We start from the raw sequence: 6,136 nt of genomic DNA, 5'->3' as shown, positions 1-6,136 counted from the left end.
ATCTTGTACTCCTTTTCTTGCTCACATTCATTTTTGTATGTTATTACCATAAAGAGAAACTATTGTACGCATAAAATAGATCAGCCATTCCTCATGAGGCTTTATCTGTTCTAAGATTCATGCAGCAGTTGCCATCTGGTACCCACCAGGAAAAATCTGGTCACAAAGCTATTGTGATCACAATAATACTTGAAATAAAATCAAATTTCATTTTTTATGAATAGTATACCTTCATTTTCCACAGATCCCACCAATCCATTTGGTTTTATAGATATTTCCTTAGACATTTGCATCCTTTCCCTGTCAGACTTTTAAGTTTGCTATTCCAGATGTAGGACCACATAACTCATCTATTGTTTTTTCCTTCCTCAAAGTAACTTTTGTTTTCATATTGGCTGTCTTGATATGGCGATGATGATAGCATTCGTCATGTTTAGGCTTACATGATTTTTAGTCTCTGAATTTCAGTGAAAAGATTTTTTTTTTTCCCAGTAGACCTAGCAAAGGTCCATGATTAATCCTGATGGGCCCTGATTTAGTCATGTGATCACCTTCTCTGGACCACAACACCGGAGATGAACCCAAACCATGTTTTGAACTGTATCCTTGATAATGTTGTCCTTTTTACCTGAAATACAGTGACAAGGTACTTATCAGTCTAAGAGGTTTATTAGTAAATAAACTGTCGACCATTCATTGTAAGCTTCAAAAGCTCCATTCCTAAAAAATGTTACAGCCCCTACTTGAAATTAATGTTCCTTACCTTTTAAACTAGTAGGATATTCTATTAAAATCTTTCATGTGTGCTAGATCTAAAAAAAGTTTTATATATTTGCTCTCTTTCCCCTATATTTCCAGGCATATGTAAATAGTAATCATTCTAATGTATTGCTACATAATATAGATAGGCTAACTGAATTAAATATTTGCATTCCTTTTTCATTTTTTTAAAATTTTATTTATTTGACAGATAGAGGGAGAGAGATCACAAGGAGGCAGAGCAGCAGGGAGAGAGAGAGGGGGAAGCAGGCTCCCCGCTGAGCAGAGAGCCTGATGTAGGGCTTGATCCCAGGACCCTGGATTCATGACCCAAGCCGAAAGCAGAGGCCTAACCCACTGAGCCACCCAGGTGCCCCATGATCACAGCTTTGTATAACTAGCTTTAAGTCAGGCATTGTGATGTCCCCAACTTTTGTTCTCTTGTTCAGCGATCCCCTGGCTATTTGGGGTAGGTCCTTTCTGGCTACATGCAAATTTTAGGATTATTTGTTTTAGGGCTGTGAATAATTTTGAGGGTATTTTGATAGGGATTGTGTTGAATAGGTAGAGTGCTCTGGACAACATATGCATTTTTACGATGTTTATTCTTCCAATCCAGGAGCATGGAATGTTTTTCCATTTCTTTGCATTTTCCTACAAGTCCTTCCTCGGTGTTCTGTAGTTTACAGTAGAGATCATTTACCTCTTTGGTTAGGTTTATTCCTAGGCATCTTATGGGTTTGGGTGCTATGGTTAATGGAATTGACACCTTCATTTCTCTTTCAACATTCACATTGTTAGTGTATAGAGAAGCCAGAGATTTCTTGGCTTTGATTTTGGAATCCTGCACATTGCTGAATTGCTGTATGAGTTCAAGTAATTTAGGGGTGGAGGCTTTTGGGGTTTTCACAAAAAGTATATTGTCATATGCCGAGAGAGACGGTTTGACTTCTTCTATGACAACTTGAATCCCTTTTATTTGTTATTGTTGTCCAAATGCTGAGGCTAGAACTTCTAATGCTTTGTTCAAGAAAAGTGGTGAGAGTGGGCATCCCTGTCCTGTTCCTGACCTTAAGGGAAAAGCTGTCAGTTTTTCCTTATTGAGAATAATGTTTGCTGTGGGCTCTTCATAGATGGTTTTTATAATATATGTTCCATCTATCCCTATATTTTGAGGAGGTTTAAACATGAGAGGATGTTGTAATTTGCCAAATGTTTTTTTCTGCATCAAATGAGAGGATGATATGGTCCTCATCTTTCTTTTGTTTATATGACCTTTGCCAAATGTTTTTTTCTGCATCAAATGAGAGGATGATATGGTCCTCGTCTTTCTTTTGTTTATATGACCTATCACATCAGTTGATTTGTGAATGTTGAACCTGCCTTATATCCCAGGAATAAACCTCACCTGGTGATGTTGAACAACACTTTCAATGTACCTTATAATCCTGCTGGCTTGTATATGTATATTGTTGAATAATTTGGTATTAGTGCTCACCAGGGTTCTTCATCTGTAATTCTCCTTTCTCTTGGGGTCTTTGTCTGCTTGGGAATCAAGGTAATGCTCGAGCTCAGAAAATGAGTTTGGAAGCTTTCCTTTCAGTTGCCTTTTTTTTTTTTTTTTTTGAAATAGCTTCTGTAGAATAGGAATGATTTATTCTTAAAATGTTTGGTAGAATTCCCCTGGGAAGGTATTGGGCCCTGGACTCTTGTTTTGCGGGGAGGTTTCTGGTTCCTGATTCAATTTCCTTGCTGGTAATTGGTTTGTTCAGATTGCCTTTTTCTTCCTGTTTCAGACTTGGTAGATTACAAGCTTCTAGGAATGCATCTCTTTCTTCCAGATGGCCTAATTTGTTGGCATATACTTGCTGATAATATGTTCTAACAGTTCCATTTCTTTTGCATTGGTCATGATCTCTCCCGTATCCTTCCTGATTTTATTAACTTAGGTTCTTTATCTTCTGTTTTGGCTACATCTGGCCAGAGGTTTATTGATCTCCTTAATTCATTCTGAGAACCAGCTGCTAGATTTATTGGTGGGCTCTGCTGTTCTACTAGTGTCTTATTTCATTGATTTCTGCTCTAATCTTTATTCTTTCACTTGGTTTCAGCTCTATTTGCTATGCTATTTCCAGGGCTCAGTTTAGCTTGTGCATGTGAGAATTTTCTAAGTTTTTGAGAGAGCCTCAGATGGCTACATAATTCCCTCTGAAGACCAGCTTTTCAGTATCCCATAGTTTCTGAAGCAGTGTGTTTTCGTTTTCATTATTTTCAATGACTTGTTTAAGTTCTTCTTTAATTTCCTGGTTGGCACAATCATTCCTTGGCAGGATGCTCTTTGACCTTCAAATGTTTGAATTCCTTCCAAAATTCCTCTTCTGATCAGGCTCCAGTTTCAAAGCATTATTGTCTGAAAAAATGCAGGGGAAAAATCTCAGAATTTTGTTACTGGTTTAGACCTGATTTGTTATGCAGTATGTCATTTGTTTATTTATTTATTATGTATTTATTAATATTTGAGTGTGTTATGTAAGTCACCAAACAGTGCAGCATTATTTTTTGATGTAGAGTTCTTAGATTCATGGTTTAAATATAACAACCAGTGTTCCATTCAGTACATGACCTCCTTAACAACCACCACCAGCCTCAACAATCTCCCCAACCCCTTTCCCTCTAAAACCCTCTGCTTCTTTAGTTTTACATTTTGTTGTGGTTCTCTCCCTTTGCAATTCCCCCACCATCTTTTTCCCCTTCCTACTCCTAATGTGCTCCATGTGATTCCTTCCGTCCCAAAGTAAGTGAAACCATATGATAATTGACTTTCTCATTGCCTGACTTCAAGGTTTATGACAAAGCCATGATCAACCAGTATGTGATCTGTTTTGGAGAAAGTTACGTTTGTACTTGATAACAGTGGCATTCTATGGTTTTATGACTGAATATTCTGTTTATAACTTTGAAGTCCAACTCTTCTAAGGTGTCATTCAAAGCTCTTTTTTCTTTTTGAAAAATCTTCTCCTTAGGTGATCTATTTCTGTGAGTGGCGTGTTGAGATCTCTACCTATTCATGTATCATTATTAATAGGATTCTTTATTTTGATTTAAAGTTGGCTTATGTAGTTGGCTGCACCCATGTTGGGGGCATAAGATATTTACAGCTGCTAGATTTTGTTGTTGGATAGACCCTTGAGGTATGATATTGTATCCCTCTACAGCTCTTATTACAGTCTTTGGTTTAAAATCTAACTTGTCTGATATGAGAATTGCTACTTTAGTTTTCTTTTGAGGTCCTTCGGAATGAAGAATAGTTCTCCATCTCCTCACTTTCAGTCTGGAGATGTCTTTAGGTTCAAAATGAATGTCTTCTATACAGCATATGGATGGATCCTGTCTTCTTCTTTAAATCGGGAACACTATGACATTTCATGGGAGCATGTCCTGTTTGTGTTTTCAGTAACTATTGAGAGATCGGACTTTCTTACCATCATGTTGCCTGTGAAGTCCCTGTTTTTAGAGATTGCTTCTGTAAATGTCTGGTCTGTATTACTCTTCGGGTCTTTCATCGTTCTTAGAATCCCCATTAACATTTCTTGCAGGGCTGGTTTGTTGTTCAGATATTCTTTCAGTTTCTATGAGTCCTGGAAGGTCCTTGTCTCTCCATCCATTCTGAATGGCAGCCTTGATGGATAACATAGTTTTGGTTGCATGTTCTTCTCCTATAGTACCTTGAATAAACCTTGCCAGCCCTTTCTGACTTGTCAGGTTTCTGTGGATGGGTCTGATGTTTTTCTAATGTTCCTCACACTGTACATAATACATCTCTTCTCTCTAGCAGCTATCAAGATAGTTTCTTTGGCTCTAATATTTGCAGGTTTCACTATTATATGCCAGAATGTTGGTCTATTTTGATTGATCTTTAGAGGGGACCCCTTTGCCTCATGGAGAGGAGTACTTGTTTCCTTCTCCAACAAGAAAAAGAGAGAAATGGGGACAGAAAATTTATCTGTGAGTGGGGCATCTGGGTGGTGCCGTGTTTTAAGCCTTTGCATTTGGCCCAAGTCATGATCTCCGGGTCCTGGGATCAAGCCCTGCATTGGGCTCTCTGATCGGCAGGGAGCCTGCTTCCCCCTCCCCCACTGCCTGCCTTTTTCTCTACTTGTGATCTCTCTCTCTGGGAAATAAATAAAATCCTAAAAAAGATAATTATTTGAGGAAATGATGGCTGAAAAATGCCTTAACCTGAGGAAGGAAGCAGACATCCAAAGAAAGGAGCCACATAAAACTCTCCAAAAAATAAAATATTACTACTAATAATAGCAATTGAAAAGATTAACAAAACCAGCTAACACCAATACATACTGCAATACAATTTGCAAAATTTAGTGATAATAAAAAAAGACTTAAAAAAGGAAAAAAAAAGGGGGGCGCCTGGGTGGCTCAGTGGGTTAAAGCCTCTGCCTTCGGCTCAGGTCATGATCCTGGGATCCTGGGATCCAGCCCCGCGTGGGGCTCTCTGCTTAGCAGGGAGCATGCTTCCCCGTCTCTCTCTGCCTACTTGTGATCTCTCTCTGTCATAATAAAATCTTAAAAAAAAAGTCTTAACATCAGAAACACAGAAATTCTTAAATTACAAGGAAAGATCCATAAGGCAAGCTGCAGATTTCTCAAAAGGAACTTGGCAAGGCGGAAGGAAGAAGCATGATACATTCAAAGTGATGAATGGGAAAAATCTGACGTCAAAAATATTGTACCCAGCAAGCATATTTTTCAGAATAGAAGGAAAGATTATTTCCCAGACAACTAAAGCTGTAAGAGTTCATCGCCACTAATGCAGCTATGCAGAAAATATTAAAGGAGACTTCCTGAACAGAAGGGAAAGACCAGAATGAAAGACATAAAAGAACAGACAAAATCTCCAGATACAATGACAAAACAACTAATAAAATGGCACTAAATACATATCTATCAATAAATAGTCTGCATGTAAATAAACTAGGGAGTCAGAATGGAAAAAAATAAAAATAAACCAAAAAATAAGCCCTCCTATATTGTGTCTTGAAGAGACTAATTTTAGACCTGAAGACACTTACTGGTCAAAAGTGGGAGCATGGGAAATTATTTATTATGCAAATTGATGTCAAAGTATAGCCAGAGTAGCAATACTTACATCTGGCATACTAGACTTTAAAACCAAGACTGTAACAAGAGACAAAGAAGTCACTATATGCTCTAAATGGGACACCACCACAAGAATATCAAACAGTTTTAAATATTTATACACCCAATATGGAAGCACCCAAATATATATAACAAAGAATAATAAACATAAAGGAACTCATTGATAATAATAAAATAATAATATAGGACTTTAATAAAG

The sequence above is a fragment of the Meles meles genome, chromosome 3 (assembly GCF_922984935.1).
Source record: "Meles meles chromosome 3, mMelMel3.1 paternal haplotype, whole genome shotgun sequence".
Classification (NCBI taxonomy): Eukaryota; Metazoa; Chordata; class Mammalia; order Carnivora; family Mustelidae; genus Meles; species Meles meles.
This window is presented reverse-complemented; position numbering follows the sequence as displayed.